At 42.9% G+C, this 14,748-nt stretch overlaps 1 protein-coding gene and 1 non-coding gene across 7 annotated transcripts in view; one reads left to right on the plus strand and one right to left on the minus strand.

Moving 5' to 3' along the window:
- Positions 1-7,537, minus strand: part of pknox2 (pbx/knotted 1 homeobox 2) — a 786,965-nt gene extending 779,428 nt beyond the window's left edge. For 3 of the 6 annotated variants that reach the window (XM_072486735.1, XM_072486736.1, XM_072486730.1), the window contains exon 1: positions 7,463-7,489. The gene's annotated coding sequence lies outside the window, so the exon portion shown is untranslated. Of the gene's footprint in view, positions 1-7,462 lie in introns of all 6 variants that reach the window. The other 3 variants (XM_072486729.1, XM_072486738.1, XM_072486728.1) reach the window with 3 other exon arrangements.
- A 6,069-nt stretch (positions 7,538-13,606) lies between these two features.
- Positions 13,607-13,797, plus strand: LOC140398754 (U2 spliceosomal RNA). The gene has a single exon (XR_011937543.1). It is a non-coding gene; the product is annotated as a U2 spliceosomal RNA (small nuclear RNA).
- Positions 13,798-14,748: the final 951 nt, after the last annotated feature.

Here is a 14,748-nt window from a genome sequence, read left to right on the forward strand (position 1 = left end):
TTTACAGCCAGTGCTTTTGAGGTGTCGTCACTGTTGTAGTGTAGAAAATGTCACAGCCAATTTGCACGTAGGAAGATAAATACCAGATATTTTGTTTTAATGGTGTTACCTGGGGGATGGATTTTGACCAGGGCAAGAGGGAGAAATTTCTTGCTCTTCTGCGAACCATGTCAACCGGAGAGGGCAGACGAGCCGAAAATGCCAATTCATGCCATCATTCTGCATTTAATCTATTCTATAACTGGCCTTGAAGCTATTATTTATGTCCTGCTAGGTTGTGTGCCGTTATTAGAGTGCATGCCGTTCATCCAAACAAGGTCAGTTTTAGAATAGATTGTCAACAGGAACACCTTTACAGTAAAATTATGAACTTATACTTCAATCCTAAATTGATCTTTGATGCAAATCAGTGTCTGAACAGTTCCAGTGATCAACATCTCCAATTAGCAGGTTAATCTTTCCTGGCAGCACAGTAGCACAAGTGGTTAGCGCTGTGGCTTCACAGCGCCAGGGTCCCAGGTTCGATTCCCTGCTGGGTCAGTCTGTGCGGAGTCTGCTCTTCTCCCAGTATCTGCGTGGGTTTTCTCTGGGTGGTCCGGTTTCCTCCCACAGTCCAAAGACATGCAAGTTAGGTGGATTGGATATGCCAAATTGCCCTTAGTGTCCAAAATAGGTTTGGAAGGGTTATTGGGTTACGGGGATAGGGTGGAAGTGAGGACTTAAGTGGGTCGGTGCAGACTCAATGGGCCGAATGGCCTCCTTCTGCACTGTATGTTCTATATATGGTAGTTAACACTGCTGCCTCAAAGGCAGGAACCGGGTTCAATTCCGACATTTGGGTGACTGTCTATGTTTGCACTTTCTCCTGGTGTCTGCATGGGTTTCCTCTGGGTGCTCCAGTTTCCTCCCATAGTCCAAAGGTGTGCAGGTTAGGTGGATTGGCTATGCTAAATTGCCCCTTCGTGTCCAACGGTTAGGTGGGGTTATGGTGGGAGTGGGCCTGGGTAGGGTGTTCTTTCGGCGGGTCGGTGCCTCCTTCTGCTCTATAATTCTATAATTTACAGGCATGGCACAATCACAGGTACAGATTACACCCTGATGTGAAGCTGAACACGAAATGTCATCAGTTGTAGCATTGCACGTCGAATCAGGCGATTGTGGGTTCAAGTTCCATTCCAGAAAGAGTGCAAAATTTAGCTTGACACTCCAGTGCAATACCAACTTAGTACTTCAATGATGCAGGTGCAATCTTTTGGACGAGATTTGAAACCAAGTCCCGAACAGAGCTTCTACTCCTGATCACTATCCAGTGACCTCAAGAGTGCAGATGATAGGCATAGAGAGGATTGGGCTCAACCATGCAAGATAACCTACCAACACTTACTGGTGGAATTCAAATGAAGGATGGCCATTGGGATAAGAGAGGTCATCGAGATGGTTGCACCAATGTGCTATTATGTATATTGCACATGTGGACAACACAGTAGCACAGCCGTAGTGTGAAGATGAGGGGAATCTCACAGTAACTTTAATTGCAGTGTTAATTCAAGCCCACTTGTGACACTAATAAAGATTATTATTAATACAGCTTCAATGGCACATTTATCTTGGAAAACTATGACCCAAATCGGTGTTCTTTGAATATCAGCAGACTCTTAACATGTTCACAGGAAACATCTTTATCTGCTAATCATTTATTTTGAACAGATTAGTGACAGTTAAACAATGGAATTTCATATCACTGTGCCTTCCTAAACACTGAGTGCCCAGTTTTAATCCACAATGCTAGGGTTGCAGAGAATTTACCCTTAAACATACTGGCGAAGAGAATCAATTTAATATTTTCCTTTTCATTATAGAAAATGATTCTTCACCTTAAATCCTTGACAAATATATATGCTTTAAATAATTTACCCTGTACTTCTCCATATCTAAATTGGGATCAGAGTGTTAAAGCTGTGGATGAGACCTCAGGAGTGTTTCATTGGGTGCTGGAAAATTAGGTCAGTGATCAACTTGCTTTCACTGACTATGCATCCATGTTAGTCTTGTGTTGTCAAGGGCTGAAACATCAGTCTGCAACCAAACCACAAATGTTCCATCGATTTCCGAAATAGACAAAGGGAACTGTAACCCAGGAACAATAAGTAAACTAATTTGAATTGATAACTGGTTACAGATAAGACACCTAGCACTCTGCAAGTTGCGCAACAATCTAATTCCTATTTCAGAATTTCTTGCACCTCACTCTCATCAGCCCACCCATAACTTAACAATATTATCATTCGTCTCAGTTCTCTAACTTGGATAAACTTGACCGTCTACCCAGTTTTCCCATTGCTAATCATAGCCAGCTGCTGAGAATGGACAGTTGGTTGGCAGGCCTAGTTTTTGTAGTTTCTTTTAAAAAGGTATCTCGTCCAGTCCACCAGTTCCTGCTCTGCCATTTTAGTCTCCGCGACGACTCTCTTCTTCATTAACTGTCACTGAAGATTCTTCCAAAGAAAATAAATCTAAAAATGACTGCTACTACATTGCTCTTAAAACATGCAAGCAGGTAATCTAGCAGAGTGGACATATCTCAAACAGATTCTACCATCTCTCACCAGACAGCCCGATTAAAGCCATCGTCTGTAGCAAGTTTTTTTTTAAAGTGCCACGAAGCTTGGGTTATAGAAGAGAGATTAATGGGAAGCAACAATGGAGTTGGACTGGGTAATGAAGGAAGGAAAAAAAGGGGGGGGGGGGGGGGGGGAAAGAAAGGAGAAAATGGGACAGATATTTGAAGCGGTGTAATGTTAAAACTTCATAGAATACATGATACATGTAGCAAAATAAAACTCAAATTCTGATTAGCCGCAATTAGAGTTCACTGCAGCATCAAGTGTGAACCGCAAATCAAAATAGTCAACAGAAAACCAGGGAAATCTTCCAAGTCTGAGCAAGGCCATTCAAGAATTAAATCAAGAATTATATCATACAAACATACGTGCTCCCCCACAAAAGGCTGTGGACAATGGGGCAATTGGAGCACTGAAGATTAAGATCAACAGGATTTGAGGGAAGTACAAGAACATCATTTTGAAATAGTACATAATATATATGGGATCAAGATACAGATCTGCCATTTTCAAACTGAATGATTAAACCAGCTGAAGCCAGGGCAGCACAGTAGCTAGCACAGTTGCTTCACAGCTCAAGGGTCTCAGATTCGATTCCCGGCTTGGGTCACTGTCTATGCGGAGTCTGCATGTTCTTCCAGTGTCTGCGTGGGTTTCCTCCGGGTGCTCCGGTTTCCTCACACAGTCCAACGATGTGCAGGTTAGGTGGATTGGCCATGATAAATTGTCCTAAAAAAGGTTAGTAGAGGTGCTCTTTCCAATGGGGTTGGGGTGGGCTTAAGTGGAGTGCTCTTTCCAATGGCTGGTGCAGACTCTAGGGTCGAATGGCCTCCTTCTGCACTGTAAATTCTATGATGCAGCTGAATAACTTACATCTGTGCTCTTATGTTGCAATTAAACTATTCCCTCTGAAATGCAAGCCATTCAGTTAAAGGGCAATTAGGGATGGGCAATAAATGCTGGTCCAGCCAGCGACATCCGCATCCCAGGAATGATTGCTTTTTAAATTAGTTTCAAAGTTTCTAAAAGACTAAATCATTAATGAATCAGTGCCATGCAGTCTGGAATTAGAGGCATTTCTAAAGGTTAGTTTGGAAAGTAGACTAGAAAAAGTGGACTACAAAATGCCAAAGTTCAATCAGCATTTTGCTGGACAGCTGGCATTAGAAAAGAGCCCTCCAGCATGAACACTTAAAGAAGCACCAACTATTCACTGCAGTGCCACTTTAATCCCGTTCAGTGAAAGCCAGGAGCAATTTCGCCCTGGACAGGATTTCAACCCTGCAGAGGGCAAAAGCATTGTCATTGTCAAGTAAGAGAGAGCAAAATGAACAAGTTACACTGTCCAATTATTGCAATGTGTGGTTGAATGCATTTTCTTCAGAAAGACAGAAATCTAATTTCCCAAAAAACGAATAAAAATCGTGAAACCACCCCGTTAACCTGAAGACTTAACACTTTTCAGCAGGACCCAGTCTTCAGCTCCTGAGCATTCACCATTGGAAATCATCAATTATTCTCAATGTATTGATTAAAATGAGAGTTAGGCGTGAACCATCATTTCTCTTTTTAATAAATGATTATTTTATTTGTCTCAGACTGAACTGCAAAGAAAAGTCAAGAAAAATATGGGCTGACATCCAACAACATATAATTACACCAGTATCATAAAGAATGTTCTACAGGTCTGTGGTTGCATCTGTGCACTTATTTTTTTCTTATATGTATAAAGAGAATGTTAAAAAACTAAAGGAAATTAAGTGGTATTTACACACGACACAATTGTGTTATTTTACCTAGTACAGTATTTACATTACAAAAGATGATAAAGCCCCCCAAAAAGGTCATTAATGCTGCATACGAGCTTCCTCCCTTCTGAACATATCCTTCTACTCCTCTTACCCTTCTGCATTTACCTGGATTCTCCTTAAATGCATCAACTCTATTCACCTTCACTGCTTTTTTTTTTTTATAAATTGCCTTTGGTAGTCTCTATAAAACTACACACACTTTGGAAAAACAGCAAGTGCCAATTACATCTAGAAAGTAGCGGGAGTACTAAAGTTGATATACACGAGTTCCATAGAAATCACGAGTGATGGACACGGAGCGAAAGCACTTCTGCAACCATCTAATACAAGTTTTCTTGCATCTTCATTCTCACCTTCTCCCAGGATACTATCCCCATGCCCTCAGCTCGCTTGTTATTTATAACAAAAAAAACCTCTCCAGCTACATCTTCAAATTGAATTCATCTTTTTTTTTTTTTTTTAAACTGTAAAAGCTACCCCAGTAGAAGCAGTTGTGTTTTCCAGAATCACAAGGAAATTTCATTATTATGGAAGGGGCATTCAGCTCAACTCGACAGTACCCTCCAAGCTGTGCACCCTCCTCCAATCCCCCACTTCCACACCAGTTCAGTAATCCAGCTGGTACTTTCTCCCACAGATCATCCCGAGGAAAACAGGAAATCCAACTGCAAAGAATTGCTCTAATTTGGAAAGTCTATAATACCCGACAGAGCCTTCCTTTTACCAGCAGTACACTGGCGGGAAAGTAGTCATTTCTACACAGATCACCTAATAAAAAATTTAAACAGACATTGATCTCCCAAGAACAAGATGATTTGAAAGCCAATTCAACAGTCCAAGCCAGACTATATCTATATCACTATCTCTGTCTCTATATACAAATTAAAATTTTAATTCAATTAATTTTTAAACTTCAGCCACCAAAAGCCTCAAATCTAAAAAGCAGGTTAGCAAAAAAGTGCAACAGTTAATTTGTCTCTTGCATTTCCCTACAAAACAGGTCATATTTTTAGATGAACGACACCCAGAGCGAGTTTAACCTTATCGTGCAACTTTTCACAAATAAACGCACTCCTGGTTGTGACTTTCACGTTTTCCTCTCCTACAGATTCTGAACCATAGGGAAAGATAGAGGGAGCCAGAATCAGAGTGAGGAATGGAAAACAATGCTGAAATGACAGATACCACTTTGGGTGCACAAACATACCCCACTGAACTGGAAGTACACCCATTTCAAACCGAATTCATACACGAATACATCAGAATTAAAGATATCCAGGGGAGTGAGGGAAAGAATAAAACATTTGGGAGATAAGAACAGAGGAAGACTGTTTTTAAATGCACATGGGGGGGGGGGGGGGGGAAGAATGGGAGAACAGCTTCGTTTCTCCAACTGCATACCTGCTTCCTGCACAGAATCCCTCTGCGCCGTTCCGGTTTACTCCCGTTACACAGGAGTCATTGGAATCCCAGCAAAACCCCAATAGCAACACAGACATTCTGAGCAAATTAGTTCTGCGTTTGGTGGGACTGGCCTGCAGCGCGCACATCCGCAGTTGTCCAGTTCGCTCCATAGCCCCTACTGATCGGAGGCTCGAATCGGATGCACAAGCATGAAGGGAAGCATGCTAACTCACTGGCACTGCTAAACAAATTCTTCACAATATCTTCCCTTTGAAATCGACAACTGGGGCCCGTTCTAGCAAATTAAAGTGCACGTTTGGTTGCAAACAGCTCCTGGCTTTCTCCCCCGCCCCAAAATCGCGTTGAATGCTACAGAGGCAAACAGATTTTATAAGCTGTATGGCGAGAGCTTTTATACTCTGGGGCTGCAAGGAGGAGACTAAAATCGATTTATTTCCTTTTAATTAATCATTTAACACGCATTTCATGAGGCAGATCTAAATTTAAATGAGCATTCAGGCCAAAACAAACCCATTTCTAAAATCCACAAACCAAGTTATCCCATCAGCAAAAAATGTTCCATTTCCTCTCCCTCGATTTCCATAGTAACAATATAATGGAACAAATATTAATTTGTAACAACTGTGCTACAACATTCCCGATGACACGTTAAAAAGGTTGAAAACACTAACAAAATAACAGCATCTCTGAATAGAACATCTCCTAATTTTCTCCCATCTCAAGAAACACAATTTGAAATTCGAGAATACAAAACCTGACTGCTGGTTGCAAGCATACATCAAAGATAGCTGAGCTTCAAACTGTTCGAAAGTACCCAGCGCAAATATTTTGTGAAACAAAACGCAATTAACACTGACAACAAAAAAACAAATGAAATGAAACGGAAGGTAACCGATCAAATGTTCTTTTGATTAATACCAGCTCTTGATAGGGGGTGTGGGGGGGGGGGGGGGGGGGGGGGGGGGTGCAACAACAAAAAAAAGTACATCAGGTCAACAGTTACAAACAGATAAAAGGGGGAAGAGCGAAAAAGGAAATCGAAGTCTTCCAATAGTGAGAATAGGAATCTCCTCCCTTTTTACATCCAGAAAGTGGCAATTTGATTTTAAAAAGGGGTGGGCATTTGCAAAACAAAGTAGTTTACAAAAAGGCTGCTCAGCATTATAAAAATTACATTCCCTCCGAAAATGCATAACCCCAGAGTTTAAAAGTACAAAATGTTGAGAAGTTGCGATTGAAGCGCCCAGCCACGGGTACAATTATCACACAGCAGCGATGTGGGAAGCTACGAGATTCCATTTGCAGACACATACAGAAAAGACTCCCCCGCTCATCGCTTAACAATGCAGCTACTTTCCCCCCTCCCACCCATCAGCTGTAAAACTGGAGAAAAAAAGCGGTGGAAAAACAAAGTGGCGAGAAACAAGAGCAATTTAAATGTGTGCCCTTTCTTCCGGCTGGGACACTGACTGAATGAATGAAGTGTCTGCAGCTGCAGCAGCCCCTGTGTGCAATGTATCCGTGTGCGCCGCTGGTTACACTGTATTGCCCCGTGATACACTGTTGCACCGCGGTTACTCTGTCTCCCTGTGAATGACAGCTTACCTTCATGCCAATCTTCATCAGACTGACACCGCCGCGGCGCCGCCACGCGCTCACATGGAGACATCCCCATGACGTCAGCGCGCCCCGGCCTCGCCCCCATTGGCTGCCCGCTCCGCCCCCGTCACGCGCGGGAAGGCAGCGCCGCGGACTGATTGGAGAGGCCCGCGCTAGGCCCCGCCCCCTTCCTCCTCCTCCCTCCCTCCAGCAGAGCGAGGAGGAGCTGGTGTATGAGAGGCTTGGTGGTGTGTGTGGGGGGCGGGCCCGGGGGGTGGTGGAGCAATTGGGTCATTTTAACCACCCCCTCCCACCCCAAGCTGCGGCCGCTGGGCGTTCATCGCCCCGATTTCCTCCCCGTTTCATTGGACAGCACAGCTGTCACTCAGCCGTCGCTATAGTGCTTCCGTTCTCCCTGATTAATATTCATAACCGGGGAGTTTTCTTTAAAGGGCAAAGCACATCAGCGACGCTCTGCAAATGGGCAAGTCAGCCAGGGAATGGCGTAAAGTTGCACTGGACCACCCAGCTATCTCTGACAGGGGGAAATAAAATATCGTAACTGCAGCTCGTTATATTTTTATTGCAACATGTTTAAAAATATATAAAACCAACTCAATATTTCAGCTGGGTTTTTTTCTCCATTTGATGAGGGAGCCAGAATCGAGTTAATGCTGCTGCGTTAATCTCATTCTCTGCACCTCCACATTAAATTTCCAGATGTCAAGTAATTCCTGACTTGGAAGAAAGCAGCTGCTACCAAACATCATTCAACAAACACTTTTTTCTTTGCATAGACAAAACCAAGATGTTTTAAATCATGTAGTATTATCCATCTCAAAATAGAGTGGAACAACACTGTTGTAAACAAAAACAACTTATATTTTATGTAGCGCCTCAATGAAATGCTCCAAGACTTCCCACACGATCCATGTAAGCGAGCCACATAAGGAGATATTAGCACAAGTGACCAAAAGATTGGTCTGAAGGAGTCTCTTAAAGGAGGCAGGAAATGGCTAGAGAGGTGGGAAGATTTACATAAGAACATAAGAACTAGGAACAGGAGTAGGCCATCTGGCCCCTCGAGCCTGCTCCGCCATTTAATGAGATCATGGCTGATCTTTGTGGACTCAGCTCCACTCTCCGGCCCGTACACCATATCCTCGAATCCCTTTATTCTTTAGAAAGGCATCTATCTTTTTCTTAAAAACGTTTAAAGAAGGAGCCTCAACTGCTTCACTGGGCAAGGAATTCCAGAGATTCACAACCCTTTGGGTGAAGAAGTTCCTCCTGTACTCCGTCCTAAATCTACCTCCCCTTATTTTGAGGCTATGCCCCCTAGTTCTGCTTTCCCCGACCAGTGGAAACAACCTGCCCGTATCTATCCTATCTATTCCCTTCATAATTTTATATGTCTCAATAAGGGAGGGAATTCCAGAGCCTTGGCAACTGAATGGATGATTGCCAGCAGGGGAGCGATTAATATCAGGGATACTTGAGAAGGGAGCAGAAGACAGAAAATTAGCGAGCGACTCTGAAAGACAGAAGAAGCACAGGTTAAAATGCTTACAGCACATGAATCTGACTATTAAAATGTATTTTTTGAAATGCAAGGAGTAGAGCAAACAAAGTTGATGAGCTGAGGGCACAGATAGACACATAAGAACATAAGAACTAGAAGCAGGAGTAGGCCATCTGGCCCCTCGAGCATGCTTTGCCATTCAATTAGATCATGGCTGATCTTTTGTGGACTCAGCTCCACTTTCCGGCCCGAACACCATAACCCTTAATCCCTTTATTCTTCAAAAAACTATCTACCTTTATCTTAAAAACATTTAATGAAGGAGCCCCTACTGCTTCACTGGGCAAGGAATTCCATAGATTCACAACCCTTTGGGTGAAGAAGTTCCTCCTAAACTCAGTCTTAAATCTACTTCCCCTTATTTTGAGGCTGTGCCGTCTAGTTCTGCTTTCACCCGCCAGTGGGAACAACCTGCCCGCATCTATCCTATCTATTCCCTTCATAATATTATACGTTTCTCTAAGATCCCCCCTCATCCTTCTAAATTCCAACGAGTACAGTCCCAGTCTACTCAACCTCTCCTCGTAATCCAACCCCTTCAGCTCTGGGATTAACCTAGTGAATCTCCTCTGCACACCCTCCAGTGCCAGTACGTCCTTTCTCAAGTAAGGAGACCAAAACTGAACACAATACTCCAGGTGTGGCCTCACTAACACCTTATACAATTGCAGCATAACCTCCCCAGTCTTAAACTCCATCCCTCTAGCAATGAAGGACAAAATTCCTTTGCCTTCTTAATCATCTGTTGCACCTGTAAACCAACTTTTTGCGACTCATGCACTAGCACACCTGAGAGTTTGGCTCAAGATAGAATAGAGCTCGATGGGAAAATGGAATGTCAAATAGAGCTTTGTGTAAACTGGAATGTCAAGGCTTTGTAATCGCTTCTGCTTTTGCACTAGACAGTTTGCAGTAACAAGATACAGCCTTGGGAATGGTTCCTAATTCTAAAGATAACTATAACTAAGCTGAGAGCAACAGAATGCCATAATTTAAGCCTCCTCTAAGGGGGCCGTCCTCAGAAAAGAAACAGTGTCATATATTGTGTATAAGCTACTGCCGGATGTATTAACTTTGGCTTGCTGCTGTACCTCTCCGAAATACGGTGGTGCAGCCCCGGCCGTGAATAAACGTACGTTGAAGTGACTTGGTGTTCGATTGATCATTTCATCCGGACTGAAGGGAAACAAATTCTCACACCTAGGTCTCTCTGCACAGCAGCATGTTTTAATATTTTATCATTTAAATAATAATCCCTTTTGCTGTTATTCCTACCAAAATGGATAACCTCACATTTGTCAACATTGTATTCCATCTGCCAGACCCTAGCCCATTCACTTAGCCTGTCCAAATCCCTCTGCAGACTTCCAGTATCCTCTGCACTTTTTGCTTTACCACTTATCTTCGTGTCGTCTGCAAACTTGGACACATTGCCCTTGGTCCCCAACTCTAAATCATCTATGTAAATTGTGAACAGTTGTGGGCCCAACACTGATCCCTGAGGAACACCACTAGCTACTGATTGCCAACCACATAAACACCCATTAATCCCCACTCTTTGCTTTCTATTAATTAACCAATCCTCTATCCATGGTACTACTTTACCCTTAATGCCATGCATCTTTATCTTATGCAACAACCTTTTGTGTGGCACCTTGTCAAAGGCTTTCTGGAAATCCAGATATACCACATCCATTGGCTCCCCGTTATCTACCGCACTGGTAATGTCATCAGAAAATTGCACTAAATTAGTTAGGCACGACCTGCCCTTTATGAACCCATGCTGCGTCTGCCCAATGGGACAATTTCCATCCAGATGCCTCGCTATTTCTTCCTTGATGATAGATTTCAGCATCTTCCCTACTACCAAAGTTAAGCTCACTGGCCTATAATTACCCGCTTTCTGCCTACCACCTTTTCTAAACAGTGGTGTCACGTTTACTCATTTCCAATCCGCCGGGACCACCCCAGAGTCTAGTGAATTTTGATAAATTATCACTAGTGCATTTGCAATTTTCCTAGCCATCTCTTTTAGCACTGGGATGCATTCCATCAGGGCCAGGAGACTTGTCTGCCTTTAGCCCCATTAGCTTGCCCATCACTACCTCCTTGGTGATAACAATCCTTTCAAGGTCCTCACCTGTCATAGCCTCATTTCCATCAGTCACTGGCATGTTATTTGTGTCTTCCACTGTGACGACCGACCCAAAAAACCTGTTCAGTTCCTCAACCATTTCCTCATCTCCCATTATTAAATCTCCCTTCTCATCCTCTAAAGGACCAATATTTACCTTTGCCACTCTTTTTTGTTTTATATATTTGTAGAAACTTTTACTATCTGTTTTTATATTCTGAGCAAGTATACTCTCACAATCTATCTTGCTCTTCTTATGGCTTTTTTAGTAGCTTTCTGTTGCCCCCTAAAGATTTCCCAGTCCTCGAGTCTCCCACTAATATTTGCTACTCTGTATGCTTTTTCGTTCAATTTGATACTCTCCCTTATTTCCTTAGATATCCACGGTCGATTTTCCTTCTTTCTACCGTCCTTCCTTTTTGTTGGTATAAACCTTTGCTGAGAACTGTGAAAAATCGCTTGGAAGGTTCTCCACTGTTCCTCAACTGTTTCACCATAAAGTCTTTGCTCCCAGTCTACCTTAGCTAGTTCTTCTCTCACCCCATTGTAATCTCCTTTGTTTAAGCACAAAATACTAGTGCTTGATTTTACCTTCTCACCCTCCATCTGTATTTTAAATTCCACCATATTGTGATCGCTCCTTCCGAGAGGATCCCTAACTATGAGATCCTGAATCAATCCTGTCTCATTACACAGGACCAAATCTAGGACCGCTTGTTCCCTCGTAGGTTCCATTACATACTGTTCTAGGAAACTCTCGTGGATACATTCTATAAACTCCTCCTCAAGGCTGCCTTGACCGACCTGGTTAAACCAATCAACATGTAGATTAAAATCCCCCATGATAACTGCTGTACCATTTCTACATGCATCTGTTATTTCTTTGTTTATTGCCTGCCCCACCATAATGTTACTATTTGGTGGCCTATAGACTACTCCTATCAGGGACTTTTTCGCCTTACTATTCCTGATTTCCACCCAAACTGATTCAACCTTATCCTCCATAGCACCAATGTCATCCCTTACTGTTGCCCGGATGTCATCCTTAAATAACAGAGCTGCACCACCTCCCTTACCATCCACTCTGTCTTTCCGAATAGTTTGATACCCTCGGATATTTAACTCCTAGTCGTGACCATCCTTTAACCATGTTTCAGTAATGGCCACTAAATCATAGTCATTCACGATGATTTGCGCCATCAACTCATTTACCTTATTCCGAATACTACGAGCATTCAGGTAAAGTACACTTATGTTGGCTTTTTTACCTCTGTTCTGAATCTTAACACCTCGATCAGTAACCTCTCCTAAGTTATATTTCCTCTTAACCTTTCTCCTAATTTTCCTTGTCGTTGAACCCATATCTTCATGTAACAACCTGCCGCATCGCTTACCATTAATGTTTTCACTTCCCGTTTTATTCCTTTTAGTATTCCTGGTCCTATTCACTGAGCTCCCCTCAGTCACTGTACCTTGTACTGTCGCCCTTTTTGATTTTTGACTATGGCTTCTCTGCCTTACACTTTCCCCCTTACTGCCTTTTGTTTCTGTCCCTGTTTTACTACCTTCCAACTTCCTGCATCGGTTCCCATCCCCCTGCCACATTAGTTTGGCAAATTGCATCATTGCTATAATGGAAACTTGGCTTAAGGAGGGGCAAAAATGGCAGCTCAAAATCCCTTGCAGGTTAGAGAGAGGGCTAAATGATGAGGGTGTAGAATTATTGGTTAAAGAATCAATGATAATAATATTTATTAGTGTCACAAGCTTACATTACAGTGCAATGAAGTTACTGTGAAAAAACCCTAGTCGCCATACAACGACGCTTGTGCGGGTACACTGAGGGAGAATTCAGAATGTCCAATTCACCTAACAAGCACGTCTTTCGGGACTTGGGGGGGGGGGGGGGGAACCAGAGCACCCGGAGGAAACTATGCAGACACAGGGAGAACGTGCAGATTCCGCACAGGCAGTGACTCAAGTCGGGAATCAAACCCGGTTCCCTAGTGTTGTGAAATCACAGTGCTAATCACTGTGCTGATTACATCTGTGAGGAGGGATGATATATTAAATGAGTCAAAAAATGAAGCTATATGGGTTGAGGTCAGAAATAAAAAGGAGAATTCAGAATGTCCAATTCACCTAACAAGCACCTCTTTTGGGACTTGTTCCTTGGGAGGAAACCGAAGCGGCTGGAGGAAACACATAGACATGGAGGGAACGTGCAGACTCCGCACAGACAGTGAAACAAGCGGGAATCGAACCCGTGACCCTAGCGCTGTGAAGTAACAGTGCTGACAACTGTGCTACAGTGCTGCCCTAAATCTGTAATAGTTGGGGACTTCATCTACCCTAATATCAACTGGGAAACAAACAGTATAATAGGCACAGAGGGACAAAATTATTGAACTGCATTCAAGAGAACTTTATTAGCATCGCTTCTTGGCCTTTTGGCTAAGATCAAGTGTAGTCTCTGTTCTTTTCAGTTTAATATCTGAAATGTCCCTTATCTGGGGACCATATATTAAATTAATTTTTAGAGCAGGGAGATGGACTAGGGGCTTGCTCTGTCCACTCCACGCATTGACCTGATATTGCAGTATCTCCAGGAATGGTGCACACCACCTCTTTATGGGGAATAAAAAATAAATAAATAAATAAATAAAAATATTTTAAAAAGAGAACTTTATTACCCAGCATGTAACAAGCCAAATAAGAGTAAGTGCAATTCTATGTTTAGTCTCTGGAAATGAAGCTGGGCAAGTTGATGGAATAGCAGCGGGGGACCATTTTGATAATAATAATCATAATAGTTATATTATGGTATTATGGAAAAGGTTAAAGACCAAACAGGAGAAAAAGTTCTAAACTGGGGAGAGACAAATTTTACAAAGCTGAGAGACGATCTGGCAAAAGTGGATTGGTCACAGCCACTTCATCATAGAGTCATAGAATCCCCACAGTGCAGAAGACATAGAGTCATAGAATCCCCACAGTGCAGAAGAAGGCCATTTGGCCCATCAAATTGACACCCTCTGAAAGAGCACTCTACCTATGCCCACTACCCCGCCTTATCCCTGTAACGCCATAACCCCATCTAACCTTTGGACACCAAGAAACAATTTAGAATGGTCAGTCCACCTAACCTGCACATATTTGGACTGTGGGAGGAAACTGGAGCACCCGGAGGAAACCCACGCAGACAAGGGGAGAATGTACATACTCGACAGTCACCCAAGGTTGGAATTGAACCCGGGTCCCTGGCGCTGTGAGACAGCAGTGCTAACCACTGTGCCACCATTCCGCGGAAATCGGTGACAAACTAATGGGAGGCAATCAAAAGCGAGATTCTACAGACACATTGTAAACATGTCCCCACAAAGAAAAAGGGCGGTACTGCCAAATCTAGAACCCCCAGATTATCTAAAAGCATACAAGGGAAGATAAAGCAGAAAAAGAAAGCTCTGACAGTCGCAAAATAATTAATAATGTATGAGGTAAGGAAAAGGTAAAGCCGCCATAGTCCCAGATCACCATAGGGAGAGAGCTTTCTGGTGGTGGTTTAACCTGAGGATC

This window comes from Scyliorhinus torazame, chromosome 21 (genome assembly GCF_047496885.1).
Source record: "Scyliorhinus torazame isolate Kashiwa2021f chromosome 21, sScyTor2.1, whole genome shotgun sequence".
In the NCBI taxonomy this organism is placed as follows: Eukaryota; Metazoa; Chordata; class Chondrichthyes; order Carcharhiniformes; family Scyliorhinidae; genus Scyliorhinus; species Scyliorhinus torazame.